The 15714-nt window shown below is 38.5% G+C and overlaps 1 protein-coding gene across 3 annotated transcripts in view; it reads right to left on the bottom strand.

Annotated features, from left to right (window-relative positions):
* The window catches only part of LOC109058194 (growth hormone receptor-like), a 53150-nt gene extending 39553 nt beyond the window's left edge, over nucleotides 1–13597 (bottom strand). For 2 of the 3 annotated variants that reach the window (XM_042754015.1, XM_042754029.1), the window contains exon 1: nucleotides 13326–13597. The gene's annotated coding sequence lies outside the window, so the exon portion shown is untranslated. The remainder of the gene's footprint in view (nucleotides 1–13325) is intronic. The other variant, XM_042754044.1, reaches the window with a different exon arrangement.
* Nucleotides 13598–15714: the final 2117 nt, after the last annotated feature.

Raw genomic sequence — 15714 nt, forward strand, 5'->3', positions numbered from 1 at the left:
CCTATAGCATTATTAGGCCTGCCGTTATTATTTCTGAATGTAATAAAATGCAACTCTCACAAATTTTATTTATTTTTTAGCATGTTTAAAAAAAATGCAGCAAACGAAAATAGACGATTAATCGGTTAAAATGTGTTATTGTGGGTTAACAAATTATTTATTAATAATAAATTAATAATAAATTATTAAACATTATATACTTAGGAACAAAGTATGGGCCTAATCTAGGCTATGTTGTTAACTATTTACAAGTTTCGTGTAGCAATAATTTTATCCAGCTTTATTTTTCCATTGCATCCGAAAATTACTTTGTGCATGTGCATTCACTCGCATCATAAGAGTTGCAAATTAACTTCAGAAATGGAAAATAAGGGCTAATAGAGGTTCTTTCTTTTATTCTTTATTTATAATGTTTATTCTTGAAGAAAATAAGTATTTACTCTTTAAGAAAATAAGGGACGATCCAAATATTTGTAATGTACAATAATATAGGCCTATGTCTGTCCATTGGATTTTAAAGCATAAAAACTGAAGGAATATGAAACATTTCTATGATGCAATTTTTTAAACAATGGCACTTAAAGTTTTCAACTAAAATATTATTTCAACCATAGCCTGTGAATAAATAAAATGCATACTTTTCAATGAAAGAACACTTAGAGAGTGTAGGTTGCTTCTGGTGCTTGGATTTGTACTTCAGTATAATGAGATCCAAATTTAAGAATAGCCTACTTTTTTTTACTCTCTATTTAACAGCATTAGCTCAATGAAATACGTCTTTCTTCAGGTAGACTGAATGTTTTCCCGCCTTGCTAAATGTTGCAAACTGATTTTATAAAATCCAAACGTGGACGGTAAAGCTGGGTCAGTGAGCGCGAGACGTACGCTGTGAAGCGGGAGCAGCTGACGGAGGATTCCGCTTGGTCTTAAAGCCTTCCTCAAATGTCTACGTTCACAAACGCCTACGATTTTCTCAAAAATAATGATTAATTATCAGTTGAGAATTTGTTATTATTTTGGTCTAGTGATAATAATAATATGGGCTGTGGGAAAATAATGAATAAAAAGAGTAAGGCTGCTGTGAGTGCAGGCATGTTTGAACCCAGTAACATGACAACACACCGTTCCTCGCAGCCAAAAAACAGGTCGAATTCAGTTCAGCTGGAGGGGGTTGGGGTAGTTAAAGCTTGTGGGGGTCGAGATAAAGGTGTGAATCTCTTGGTCTTTCATATGGACAGTGTTGTATGAGGGTTTCAAACTTGCAGAACAGGTTTTTAGGACATATTGGTTTTAAAACAACTTTAAAGACAGGTTTGATCCAGCTTGATCCAGCTGTTCAAAACTGCCAACTCCGCAGTGAGTCAGTGTCATGGACGTAGGACAGAGCAAGTGTAAATCAATTTTTTAGTCAATATTTTCATCTTGTTATGGTTTAGGTTATGTATTTATTTTTATTTCTTATATCAATTATTTGTAAATATAGCAGACACTGTCTAACCATGTCTACACCGGACGGTCTTGTTCATTTCGAGGGCGAAATATCTCTCTCACTCGGCAGGAAACACTGCTCCACTCGCTCCGTTGATAAAGTTGAAATGTTATGTTCATAACGTAGCCTATAAAAATAAAATAAAAAATAAATAAATAAAATAACAGGAGAGTTTCAAATGGGATTAGGCTATTGTGTGCTAACTTTTTTTCCTACCAAATGCCAAACTAATAACATTGTCAGCATTAAAAGGTATAATTGCTGCTTTCAGCTGTGCAAATTTTGTTTGTGATGAAAATAACAGTAGCCTACATTTTCGTCAGTTATTTTATCTACAGATCGATGCATTTCTTACAGATTTCAAAATCAGTTACAGATGAAGCAGCACTGTAAAATTTCATTTGTTTGAATGCATTATTGCAACAAAAAATTCATTAAAATGAACAGAAAAACTCCAAATCATGCTTTAACCCGAAAATATTCAGTAAAAGGAACAGACAAACTCCTTGAGAACTAGCCTGTAACATCCCGCTCGACTACTGCTGTCATTATAATCTTCTGATCGGAGAGAATATGTGTATCAAGCTATAGCTAAATATGTTTTCTGAATTCTTGCTAAATATGCAGTTATATTACGGGCTGTTTGCATGAATTGTGCTCGTGATGTAGCGCTCTTGGAGCGAGTGAAAACCATGACGCTCCGACTTTTATAAAATCCGCTCCTCGCTCCAGTCAGAATCACTCCGCTCTGCTCATACTCTGCTCGGCAGCATGTCTCAAACGCGCGGGGGAGGCTTGAGCCAAATCAGAACTACGAGCCCTGAGTGAAGCGTCGGCTGTTTTATTTTGTTGTGTCCATACAATATTTTTTAGAGTGTGAAATATAAATTTTCACAGAATGTAGCCTGTTCATGAACAATATATTGAAGTTTTTCTAAATCCCGAAAAAGAGTCCAGACATCAGTAAGGTATCCGTTTATGAACATGTTTTATAGGCTTTTTTTACAGAAGTGACAAAAAACACAAGAGTTTTTATATATTTTGTAGACTTTATGTGATTTAAAATGCACAAACCAGAAGCACAGTATCTGCAGAGAAGGGCTGGCCATTCCCAAAACATAAAATATCAATTTTATTTCAATTTTCGTTTTTGTGTTTCAGAGGAAAAATCAGTGTTAAGACATCTCTCCATTACAGACCATTTTGAAAGAAGAATTTGTGCAAACGCATATAAAATGCTTAAAAAACTTTAACAGAAATGTCTAGAGGGTATTTAATAGATCTGCCTCCCACGTAAGATTTTTCTAGTTACTAGTCGTTCATTTGTCATTATTCAACTAATCGCAGGTTTATATTAAATTTACATCTATAATCCATAAATAGCCTTAATATATTCCACGCTCAAGCACATGCATTAAGTTTGCCCCAAAGCACAGGCAGAAGTAGCCCAATAATTGTGAAAAAGGAGACATTTTAATTATTTATTAATAAACAAATGTTTTCTTGTCGGCTGCAAGATGAAATTCACAGTGCTGACTCTCTCCACATGGACGCGCCTTAAGAGAGAAATACAACCCTCACAGATTACAATATACTTTGTTTTGAATTGATTCGTTTAAAAGACATTTCAAGCTTTCTGTAGATATGTTTCTCATGTATGTGAGACACCACAATTTTCAGTTATTTCATTATCAGGAAAAAAATCACGTGACCGAGAGGGCGCCCCCCTGTCATGCATGCATAATAATTTTCGCACAAACACTTGAATATGAATAATAATTCACATTTTGCATATGCATTACAGAGCAATTTTTTTTTTTTTACATGCACTTATCCTAAATAAAACCAAACAAGATTTGTAATGAAGATAAAATATAAAAGATAAAAGATAAAATATGTAGACAAATAAGAATAAATGCTGCACTGCACTCAGCATCATGCGCGCCGAGCAAATCTTGCACTGATATTTTACGGAATATTATACAAACCTGCATTTAAATGCGGCTACAATTTATTTATTTATTTATTTTTATTTTACTTAAATTACATGAAAGCAAGAAGACTGAAGTTGTCAATTAATGAAGCTGTTTTTTACATCGTGTGTATTTTGTTGATTATAATGAGAGAACTTGAGTTTAATCATGAGGACGTTTTATTAATCAGTCCATTCTTTAGAGTTTCAATGATTTAGTTAAATCTCGAGGTTTAATTTATTCGTTTCTTGTTTTAATTAGGCCTAAATAATGGGAGCGAAATTATTCAGTGCCTCACGTTTTACTTAAATAAAGAAAATAATTTATAAAACACACAAGCCTAGCTCACTATGCTACCACTTTTAATGCTCCAATGCAAAGTAAACCACAATTTCTTTTGAATAATATAACACATAATTCATATTATATAATTAATACTGCACACTATTTAAATGTGTCAAATCTAAAATATGGTGTAGAGAAAATATAAGCACAGGCTCATAGGCTTGACATTTATCCTGCTTGAATTCGTTCTAAGAAACGCACATATTTTCATAAGGACTAAACTTTCATCTGTGAATATTAAATATTTTTTCTTTCATTTTCCCCGACTGCAGTCAAATATAACACTTCAGTGAGGCAAAGCTGACGTCTATTTGTGAAAATGTGCTTTGATGCGCTTGTTTGATAACTTGTGATTAAAGCACAACTCAGCGGTCAAAAGCTGCAAATGCACTTTGCAGACGCGGCGGCGGTGGAGGTGGCGGTACGCGCGGCGGTAGAACCAACGTTTTGTATGGGGAACATCAAATTCTCCAAAACAGTTCACTAAGCTTACGATTAAAGTTCCTATTTCAAATCACCAAAGAAATCTGACAACAACTGTGTCATAAATGTTGTTACTTTTGCTCAAATAGCGTTATTAAAAGCTTGTTTATTAAGGCTAGATCAGTCAGTGCACGTCTCAGATCACTGACTGTTTCTATAGCAACTGGGACGCTTCTAATGGGAGCAGCAGTGACGCGCTGACTTTACCGATTGGCTCTTTCATTCGGATCACTCTTCCTGCGATTGAGCAGCCATATTGAGCACGCTTTTTTCCCCCATTCAAAACTAAAGGACTGGCACGTCTTGGGTATTCTATAGTCTTTGCTCACGCAGACCAGCCAGTCTCCTTCAACCTCCCATTCTATTTCCAAATCTACTATCCATTCCCACCCCTCCCTTCCTCCCTCCCTGCATCTTGCAACACACCCCACTCACAAACATCCTTTCATACCAACATCCATTCTTCCACCCTTCCTTCAGCCGTTTACAGCAATACGGCTCTCGTGTTTCTAATAATTCTCAATAGCTACTTAGAAAGTTTTAGAATTTAAGAGGTTATTCTCAATAGCTTCTTATTCTCCCCTCTCTCTATACTTCCCTATTTCACTCTCTCTCTACCTTCCTCTCTCCTTCCCTCCTTCCCTCCCTCATTTTACCCTCTCCCTCCACCAATACCCTCTCATCCTCAAAACTCCACCACTCAAAAACATCCTTTCATCCTAACATCCATTTTTCCACCCTGCCTTCAGCTGTTTACAGCAATATTGCCCTGTGTTTCTAATAATTGTTAATATCTACTTAGAAAGTTTTAGAATTTTAAGAAGTTTATTGTATTTGTTATACTTGTATTTTAATTGTTTGCCATGAAAATAACGCAAGATGCTGACCTGGCATTAAATTAAAATATATTACTATTTAATAGCTTCTTATTCTTCCCCCTCTCTATACCTCCCAATCTCACTCTCTCCCTCCCTCCCTCCCTCTTTCCCTCCCTCACTCTACCTCCTCCCCCCACAATATCCTCTCATCCTCAATCCCCCCCTCAAAGACATCCTTTCATCCTAGCATCCATTCTTCCACCCTTCCTTCAGCCATTTTTCAGCAAAATGGCTCATGCATCCTAATAATTCTCAATAGCTTACCTTACAGTCCAGAAGCCTCGTCCAGCACCACTACCTCTGTAACGTATGGACTAGATCATGATAACACATCCATTCTAATATTCAGAAAGATTTTTAATCTACTGACTGACCTCATGTAAATCACAGCTTAGAGCCAATGAGTCATCTACAGCAATCCAACCAAGGGTCATTCAGGAGCCCTCTCAACCCTGAACTCTACTGCTGGATATTCAAATTTTAAACATCCCTTTACGTGAACTTGTGAAGCCCCCTCACATCCAGCTTCAGCATGCTCAATTACAGCACCCCCCCCCCCCCCAAAAAACCTCATCACTTCTCCATGCAAACTACAGCTATCTGCTGCAGCTCCATCTCCTCCAGTAATTCCAATGCCAATATAAATACCCCTCAGTAAACAATAACCTTTCCTTAAATCATTGACATAGAGGCTGGCCAATCCTGCATCAGAGAGGCAGGATGGCACGCAACAACCTCAATCATCTGGGCTGCCCGTTGTCTAATTGCGGGCTCCTTCACACCTGCGCATTCTGTGACGGAGCCCATGCGAGAAACTCCTGCCCTCATAACCCTATGACACCAGCAGACTGACTTGCAAAGCACCTCCACATTTCTATCAAGAACCTGATATAGTTGACAGGCTACTAGCAGAAGAGGTTTAATTAAATCAACTTATCTTCTCTCCACGACACTCACATTCCAACCATTAACTGTATCATCACAACCCCAGAATACTCATTCACTTAGCAGGCCACAGAGCTTGGCTTGCCAAAGCCGATACCACTAATGCCAAGTCTTGCCTATCCATCAAGAATCCCCTGAGGCTTCTGGGAAGGTGTGATTACTTCACTGTAAGACACATTCAATTGCAGAAGCAGCCCTAGGTTTTTAGACTGTCTTTCCAAAGCTATGATGGATTCTTACTAACAACCAGACTCCTTTACGTTCTTAACCTCCTCGAAGACTTCAAATCGTTGCACCTTCATCTGCACCACTATAATTAGGATTTTCACACTAATCTATGTTTTCACTGAACTCTGCCTTCCATTATCAGAGTAGAAACCTCAGAGCCTCACACTTCATCTGAGCTAGAGAGACGTATTAAGTGTCAACTACAAGGACTTCTAGGCCACCTTAAAAATGCCATCCAGATAATTCCTCAAGGGAAATCTTTCGCGTCAGAGATTCTGTTAAAAGCAGCAACCATCCCTTCTCCTACGACAGAGTCGCATTAGATAAACATGCAATGGAAATGTGCCTCCGGCAACAACACCTCTCATCATGCAACAACATTTATTTTCCATAATGTCTATATCTTTCATCCCGGCTGCATCCAACTATACACTGATGCAACACCCTAAACAGACTTCAGCAGTTAATATGGTGGCTCCTGGGTTGATTCCGAACAGCCTCCGGAGTTCAGTTCCCACAATCCACAGTCAAGAGCAGTCTCCACAGCATTATGAATTATATCCAATAGTCATAGCAGCCATCCTTTGGGGGTTGAATGGTCCGAATCTACTCATCTGCTCAGACTATGGAGCAGAAGTCGAAACTATAAACAAGGGATGATCATGTTTGGCAGTTATGCAATTCATGCATAGGCTAACTTAATCTCTGCTCAACAACAATTCCTTCTCCGAGCAACTCATATACCAAGACTCCTCAATCTTGTAGCTGTCTCTTCGTCTCATTTCCCATTTCCAGAAATGTAGACTTGGCTCCAGAATAAACATGCTTCCCACTCCGGTCTCACCACAGATCAGACACCAAACATGCTTCTCAAGAAGCCATTCTTAATTGCCTTGCTCCAAGCATGATTTCCAGAATACCTCTTCGGGTGCAACTGTCTCAAAGCTTCCTTTCCCATCAACCGACCCACTGTCCATTCACAACTTAATATCTTGTGCTCATTCCTTCCTAAGATCCACATGTGCATTTCTACTTGTCAGGGATCAACTACTCCTATGAATAACCACTGGCTATGATTGCCCAGCTTTCTCTCATTCTCACACATTTGTACTAATAAAGGCTTACCAAAACAAGAACCTGCGTTAACCATTGGATCCCTGAACTATTTAGTCTCTGCATCCTCTCCGTATGATCTGGCCATCTACATTTCAAGCTCACGCTTAACTCAGCTGTTCCCAACTTTGGGGGTCCTAATTGTCTGGCCTAAATATTAGCTAGTGAAATGGAGTTAATTGGTTAACAGATGTTCAGGAGCAGGGGCACGGCCAAAACGATCACCTGACTTCCCAAACCTCCATATATCGGGCCACCTCATACCGTACTGTTCGTTTCTTTCTCTCAAACCCACCCTTCCCTCCCTTTCTCATCCATTCAGCCAACCTTATCCCACATTCTCTTTCTTTCAGGCTGTATCGGGGGGTCCTAATTGTCTGGCCTAAATATATGATAGAGATGGTAACCCCACCCTGAGTCTCTCTGAGCCATCAATTCTAGATGCCCTGATCAACCTGACCATCATCCCATTCCCTCTACCCCTTCGTCTTCTTTCTACTCTTCCCCAACACTCTGTTCAACTAACAGTTTCATAGCTTGTTTGTGGTGTGGTCCTAGTTAGTGAATATACTAAAGGCATACTACTTACAGAACTCAGGTGATTTTTCAAACTTGATGTGCTGTTGTGGTAGGACAGTTTCAAATCGCATATCTGGCACACTGCCTTTGTCTTGTCCTCACTCAATTTAAAGTGCTCCCACACAACTGAGGTCTTCTGCACTTTTGTCTTCTCTTCCAGATGAACTGAATCATGATGTTCACTCATGGGCGATTCATAAGCAGCTTTTCTACTATCGGCCTGAACGGTTCTCTTTGCTTAACCATTCAATTTTGTGCCGATCCGGGCCAGTCAGCACAGATACGGTTTCATTTTCCACTGTGGCGCTTATAACAGAGCTCTTTGGAATGCAATACAAATGCGCCAGTCCTTGCCTTGGTAACGCAAGTGTAATATAAAAAGCAATATGGACGATGATCAGATATTTCTGTTTTTGGGACTTCTTTTTTTATCTGATATTTACTTCTTTCAATAACAGAAAAAAAGACAACTCTCTACGTAAAAAATAAGATAAACAGAAGGCGACAACGGGTATAATATCAATAAGCGCAGATGTTTCCTCCACAGACCAAACTGTCTCAAGACATTTTTTTTATATTGAACGTAGCGTAGCTGTTTACTTGACTGTTTGGAGAAACTGGTACCCAGGCAACAGAGTGGCGAAGTCAAGCACAAGCACTCTAACAGCACGGCTAAGCATGGCTGTCTAACCGTGCCTAGAATTCCAGGCTAAGAACGGTTTGTTACCGTGCCGCGCCATACCAGGCTCACGTGGAAATACAACAGTAACCATACCTTACAGTCCTAAGAACCGTTCGGCCGGATAGTAAAAAACTGGCTATATTCAAGTGCGAATGAAGACCGTTTCGCAGGGGATGCCAGGTGTTCAAAAAAACAAAAACAAAACAAAAAAAGATTATTTGAATCTCAAAATTGAAAATCGAATGCCAACCCACCTAACGAATATACGAATAATCGAATATTCTGGTCCAGCCCTGGTATTTTTATAAAGAGTTTTTCCTTCTTCCCTTTTTAAAAAAAATCTGAAAATGCAAAAGCATGCTATGAAGCACTGCCAAGAGCATGCCAAGCCAACAGGTGGTGATATAATCTCAACCATAAAGCCATGTTGGCCTATCAGAAGCCTCAAAAAGTTTCCAGTAGGTGGAGATAACAGTGCATGCTCTGATGTCACAAGCCAAAATCTCCGGTTTCGCTGTCTACATGATAACACTCACTGCAACCAGAGTTTTTGAAAAACTTCACACTGGCAGGAGTTTTCAAAAATGTTTGGTTTCAGTGACCTTGTGCTGCGTTTGTGTGTGGACGAACGGCCAAACCGCATAGAAAAAGCTACAGTTTTGAAAATACCCGTTTGTGTGGACAGGGCCTTAGAGACCGCCTATCAAACTAGGGCTGTCAATTTTTTTTTTCCGAATATTCGCTGAATTTAAAATAAAAATCCACATTTGAATGCAAAAACGTTACATTCAAATTTTATCAATCAATCGGAGCACCCCTACTGGTGATGCATCAATAGTCATGCAACAAAAATCACTCCCAGTTCTGAATCTGAAGAGTTTGAGCTATTTATGTCACAGAGGAAAATTCAAGAAAAATCAATAGCTTTCAGGCGCATTTCACTGTCCATTGAGGCATGTGGACACATCAGCGGACAGTCAACATTTCCATCTGGGTCAGTGAGAACAGCTGAACCATAAAACACACACACACACACACACACTGTCACACATGAACACACCTCACTATCATCTGATAAAAACCTGCTATCCATAATTCTAGATCTTTCTGAACCAGCAGACTATGTGAGATGCATTAATTGCATGAGAGGAAGCACTCTGTGATCTGATCCACCCACAGATGATGAAAACAAACTGACCTTTACTGTCCCAGTGGACACCTGAACAACAGAGACGACAACTGTAATTGGACAAATGTTAATGAAGATATCAGATACATTCAGCCAATGAAAAGCTCAACAGCTCCAACAGGGACAACCTGCCTCTTTCATCTCATCATGAAACAACAGGCTGTTTCTCAATAATGTGCTCTACTGACATCTGTTAATATGATCAGCTTAACCTGACAGGACAGCACAACAGACACTTGTGGAAGTAAAAATCTTATTAACCTTTTCCAAAAATGTGATTTTAATGATAGTGTATCAGAGACCATAAAATCATGTCTAATCCACAGACCCTCAGTGAGGTCTAGCCAGCTTTATAGCACTTTATACAACACAGATGGTGTCAAAGCAGCTTCACAGTGATAAACAGGAAAATAACTGAATCAATTACAGAGAAAATACAGATTCTGTTGCAGAGCAGCTCTAAAAAGACAATAGTGTCATTTTTCGGCTCAAGTTAGTTCAGTGTTGGTTCAGTTCAGTTTAGTTTAGTTTTGAAAAGTGTGTGAAGTTCAACTTTAAAACAAGTTCAAAGCAGCTCTACAGAAGACATAAAAGCCATTATTCAGCTCACAAAGAACTAAACTACCCATAAGCCTGAAGAGAGATCCACCAATCACGGAAGTCTGTTACCATAGAAGCACAAATAATGGTGAAACCGCTCGGCAGCAAAGGGCCCATAAATAATAAGTAGAATCAACCTACCAACCTTACAACTACTTATATATACAGCAGAATAATATTTTATAATGAACTTTAAATACACTGTTTTTATACTTACAATCAATGACTAAATTCAAAGGATCAGAAGTCTTTACTGGAGAAAATGAAATGCCATCAGACACAAAATTATTATGACTGCACTTTGCATATACAAGTATCGATTCACAGCTACTTTGAATTATGTTCATTACAAATACTTGGAAACAAACACTGCTTGCAAACATTTAACTGTTATAAGGATTGTGTCCAATTCTGTTTATGCTGTAAATACATATGTGAAATCATGCCAACCTTCATGAGCCATTACTCTTTACTTACCTAGGTCTGTTTCAATGCCTCAGACAGCTTTAGTTATCAATGTCAAAGTCTGTGTCCAATTAAATGGTATTTTACACAAATTCATTTCTAACTTGGTAGAATTGGGTCAAATAAAACAGAAGTCAACATGTCCATTCCCAGGTTGTGTGATGCCCTCATCCTCAAAAACTACTAACAAAACTATTCAAGATGACAGAAAATATGAGTCAGGTGACGTTGACTATGGCTTCACTTAATTAAACTCTTAACTTTCTGCTTAACACAATGTGTTTTCTGAGGTAAATTACTGGGTAACTAAATCTAATATTAATATGTCAATGTTTGATTTGAAGTTTATTCAAAGTAAAATCAGGGTCCTGAAGCAAAACCACTACAAAACACTGGTGTAAACTATACTCACTTGCACATTTTGAGCCCCAAAATAATGAAATCAAATTATATAACGAAGATTATCTGTTTTAATTCTTTAGTACAGTCTTTGACTTTACCTCTATGTGTGGTGTGGAACATGTTTGTGAATGCTGTCATTATGCAATTAGTTTCAAGACAATGAGGTTTCACTCCTCAGCATTATATGAACACACTCAGTGTAAAAGGCAGCTTGAGGCAGCATGTTCAAACTCGTCTCCAACACCAAACCTCATTTGTTTGTGCAAAGTGCAAACATTTTCTAGAATGAGCCTGAGGACTGAGACGACAATCATATACTCCTTTAAACAAAAGCATCTTCCTAAAACAAGCAATTGCTATTCATCGCAGCTCATTTATTAATAGCTAGCCATCTGCTGGGATGGTAGCATGTGGTGGTGTTTGCATGTCTGCTTCACTATGATATCTGAGGAATCATTAGTGAATAACTATTAGTTGGGACAGTGGACTGGTCGTTCAATGACTGATTAATCAATTATTGAGTTCAGTTTCTGATTTGAATATTTTACTGGTGGTGAAAATATAATTAAAAATAATAATTCAATGACGAATTAAGGGCACTATGGCAACATCCATCAAAGCACTTGTGCAAAATATCACAAATATCTTCAAATATCACAAATCATCTGCTGTCAGAATTCCTAGATTATTCACAATATAATTATTACTTACAAAACAAAATAAATTCGTGTTTGTCTTTGATTTATAATTGACGTGCACTGATGAATAAAAGCAGGAAAATAGAGTCAAATTGGATTTCAAGTGGACTTTAAAAATCTGTTCAACCAAATTTTGAGTTCTGCAAAACTGGGAGAGGTTATGTACATTTACATGTGTGTATGTGTGTTATGTACTTTTGCATGTGTGTATGTTCGAGACTCGTGGCACAGGATGTGTGTTGGTGATTGGCGCTATCTGCTTCACACAAGCGCACGTGCGTCCTGACCGTTTCAACCCGACGCATCGACCCCTGATGCGCAGACCTGGGTGAAATTCATACCGATTCCTGTGCTGCTGCCCTTGATTGGCTTTTGATTAGTGTTATCACGAAGGGCTTGTGTAGCTGTGTAGTTTGCGTGTCGGTTGTTGCTTCTAAGAAACTGGATGGAATGCAACGCGCCTCCGGCCGCGAGCCGACAGAGAGCGAGATTAGATTAGCACAACAGGTTATTCACGCACACTGAACACACGCGGGCTTCTGAAGCTGGTGTGGACTTTTAATAGGAACCATAATAATGACATTTAGCCTATTCTCCCTGCAGCTCAAACGAACCCTACATGTTTTCGCGTTTTCTATATTTACTTATCAAACTTTGAGGACATTTTAATACTCTCCTTAATATAAGATCTTATGAGGCTTTCCTTCAACACAAATATACGGACCAAATACAGTATAACGACCGATCGAACATCTGTTGAAGCTATTCGGATACTGTACATCGACTGTCAAGAATAAACGCGATGCGTTAGGTTTTAGATGAATTATTCTGTCACAGGTAATGCCAGATATTATATTTATTTGTGATTAGAAAAGAGAAATAATGAGACGCGCAAGTAAACACGGATTCAGTCTCGTTAAACGTATCGATGCGTCGGATGAATTCTAAGTGGAAACGCGTCTCATCAAACATTTTTTCTCAACTGTAAGGTAACTTAAACATTATATAAAGCAATAACAGACTGACAACCAATTGAATATCAACTGAAAACACAGTGTCTGTCAAACTGACATCTCTTCAAGTGAAACAAAAAGTATAAACATCACTTTCATATGCGTCTTAGCACACACGACATCAGAAACAAATAAACGCAGACATTTCGCCTATAGGCCAACTTTAAGTGTCATTAAGTTCATCAAGTGTCTCAGATCTTGTGTTCAAATGTTAAAGCCCATTTGTTGGAATGAGTGACTTACCTTCTCACAAATCCTCGAAAACGTTCCTAGTTTGCCTAGAAACCATTAAAGCAGCCGCGATCCTCATACGAACCGCGACCGTCCGCGACAGGAACGGCGGCAGCAGACGCCCGGCTTCGTGTTTCCTTCAAATGTTTCGGGAATCAAATGTTCTACAGCAGACTCCCGGTTCCGTGTTTACTTCAGCATTCGGGAATCAGACTCCGGAGCTATGCTCGCTACTGAACAGCAGATCTGCGTCGCTCCACCTGATCGCACGTCATTCTGCCACTGCTGCGTTGCGCCGCGCGCATTGGTTGCTGTCTTCCACACAGCACTTGCAACAATAATAATAATAATAATAATAATAATAATAATAATAATAATAATAATAAACCCTTTATCTACATTACATTATACTGTAGTATAAAACCAATACTAAAATGTGCAGAAAAACATCCCTGTTATTTCACAAGGCTCCATTTTTGGAATTAGCATTTTATATGTTTTATAATAATTTTACAACTTTTAATGTATGTAATAATATGCAATAATATAAACGATAACACCATTTGATCTAAAGGTATAAAACCAACTGGAAAAATCTCTAAATTATTCCCTATAATGCACTAGGCTTCTTTTTTTCAGATTATGCCTCTATTTTTTTTATATACAGTACTGAAACCATATTTTAATGTTTACTATACTGTACCTACTTAAATTCATTAAACTCTGACACCGTTTGAGATAAAGGTATCAAACCAACTGTAAAACTCTCTAAATATTATTCCCTATAATGATAGATATTAACACATGTACATACATTTTACTATGGGTATTTTCTATATGTTATAAACTTATATCTTTATCAACCCAGAGAATGTACATATCTGAAAATTATATCACCTTATAGGTAACATATATGGCAATATCAATTTTATAGGACAATATAGGCCTACATTTCTGTATGGGAAGAAACAAGACTTACAAATAATCAGGGCCCGGTTCCCCGATAACGCTCACTCTTAGCGCGCTAAGAAGACTCGAAAGATATATTTTACAAAAGTTGTTTATGTTCCTAAGTATGTTCCCCGAAGTGTCCCTTAGGAAGCTTCTTAACACGCTGCCTCTTAAGTTCGACGTTACAAAGGCGCTGTCCCAAGTGAAGGTGCTGAATTAGTTGGCATCGATTGCTCAGGAATCGATTTTCCACTTCACACGAAGGTGCATTACGGCGTTAAGAAAGACAACACGTTCCTTATCCTGTTGTGCCACTTGTGCCGCTTCTTGACATGGGTTTAACGACTTCTAAAAATTATGTAATACACTTTTATATTAATGGTAAGGTACTTTACAATCAGAATTCCCCTGCATGGCACAGAAGGGCGTTGGTGACAGTGTGGACGCACCTCCACACCGAGGTCTTGTTTAGGCTGTAGCCCTCTCCCACGACCTCGATGAAGCTCCCTGTAGCAAAAAACCTTAGCGCTGCAAGCAGCTGGACTTCAGGGCTTAAAGCAAAATTCCGCCGCATTAGCCTGGCAAGCGCAGGTCTGAGAAGGTCCAGCAGCTCCATAATGAGTTGTCTTGGGAGGCAATTTTTTTTTTTAAATATAGCACGTCAGGCAAAATGTCAAAAGGGCTTAAGTTTTGCCAAATAAAACTTAAGCCGGCGCCGTCTTTGATTCAATACAAGGACACGTTGAATCGCTGCCATAGTTGGTCGCTACTGGACACCACCATGCTTACCCATTTATAGATCTTAGACATTTAGAGCCAAATTGTTTGCCAGATTTTAATTATCAAAGGTGATTGCCAATTTAAACGCTTTAATGACATTACGAAATAGCCTAGGCTGATTACCACCATATTAGTTCTGATACCAAATAAAGTCAACTTCATAAATAGGCCTGTATCCATTGCGAACATATTTTATTATTAGTCTTAAAATGTCCATAACATAAAATCATTGTTGAGCCACAACATTGTCAACATACCATAGTTTGACTTGTACTGCCCTGCGCTGATTTCTAAAGACTGCTGCACAGTGGCGGCGACTAGCGTCTTGAGCTCAAACAACACTAAGAGAGAGCTTACGAATGGTCCAGACCAACCTTACGAAAGTGTGACATACAGAAGATATACTTAACGTACGAACGTGTCGGGAATCGTGCCATAACATTAAGAGAGAGGTTAAGGAATAGGTTAAGAACTACTTAGCGATAAGAACGTTTTGGGGAACCGGGCCCAGTTTGTTTTCTCCAGCAGTGCTTTTGTATGGTGATTTCAAATATTTTTTTTTTTTATTCAACGTTATGAATTCTATTCTAAAATTACAACATCATACTTTGACATTTAGTTAAGAGTTTTGACTCAATCTGACAAAATGACATCATTTCACATGCAGCTA

The sequence above is a fragment of the Cyprinus carpio genome, chromosome A1 (genome assembly GCF_018340385.1).
Source record: "Cyprinus carpio isolate SPL01 chromosome A1, ASM1834038v1, whole genome shotgun sequence".
NCBI classification, from domain to species: Eukaryota; Metazoa; Chordata; class Actinopteri; order Cypriniformes; family Cyprinidae; genus Cyprinus; species Cyprinus carpio.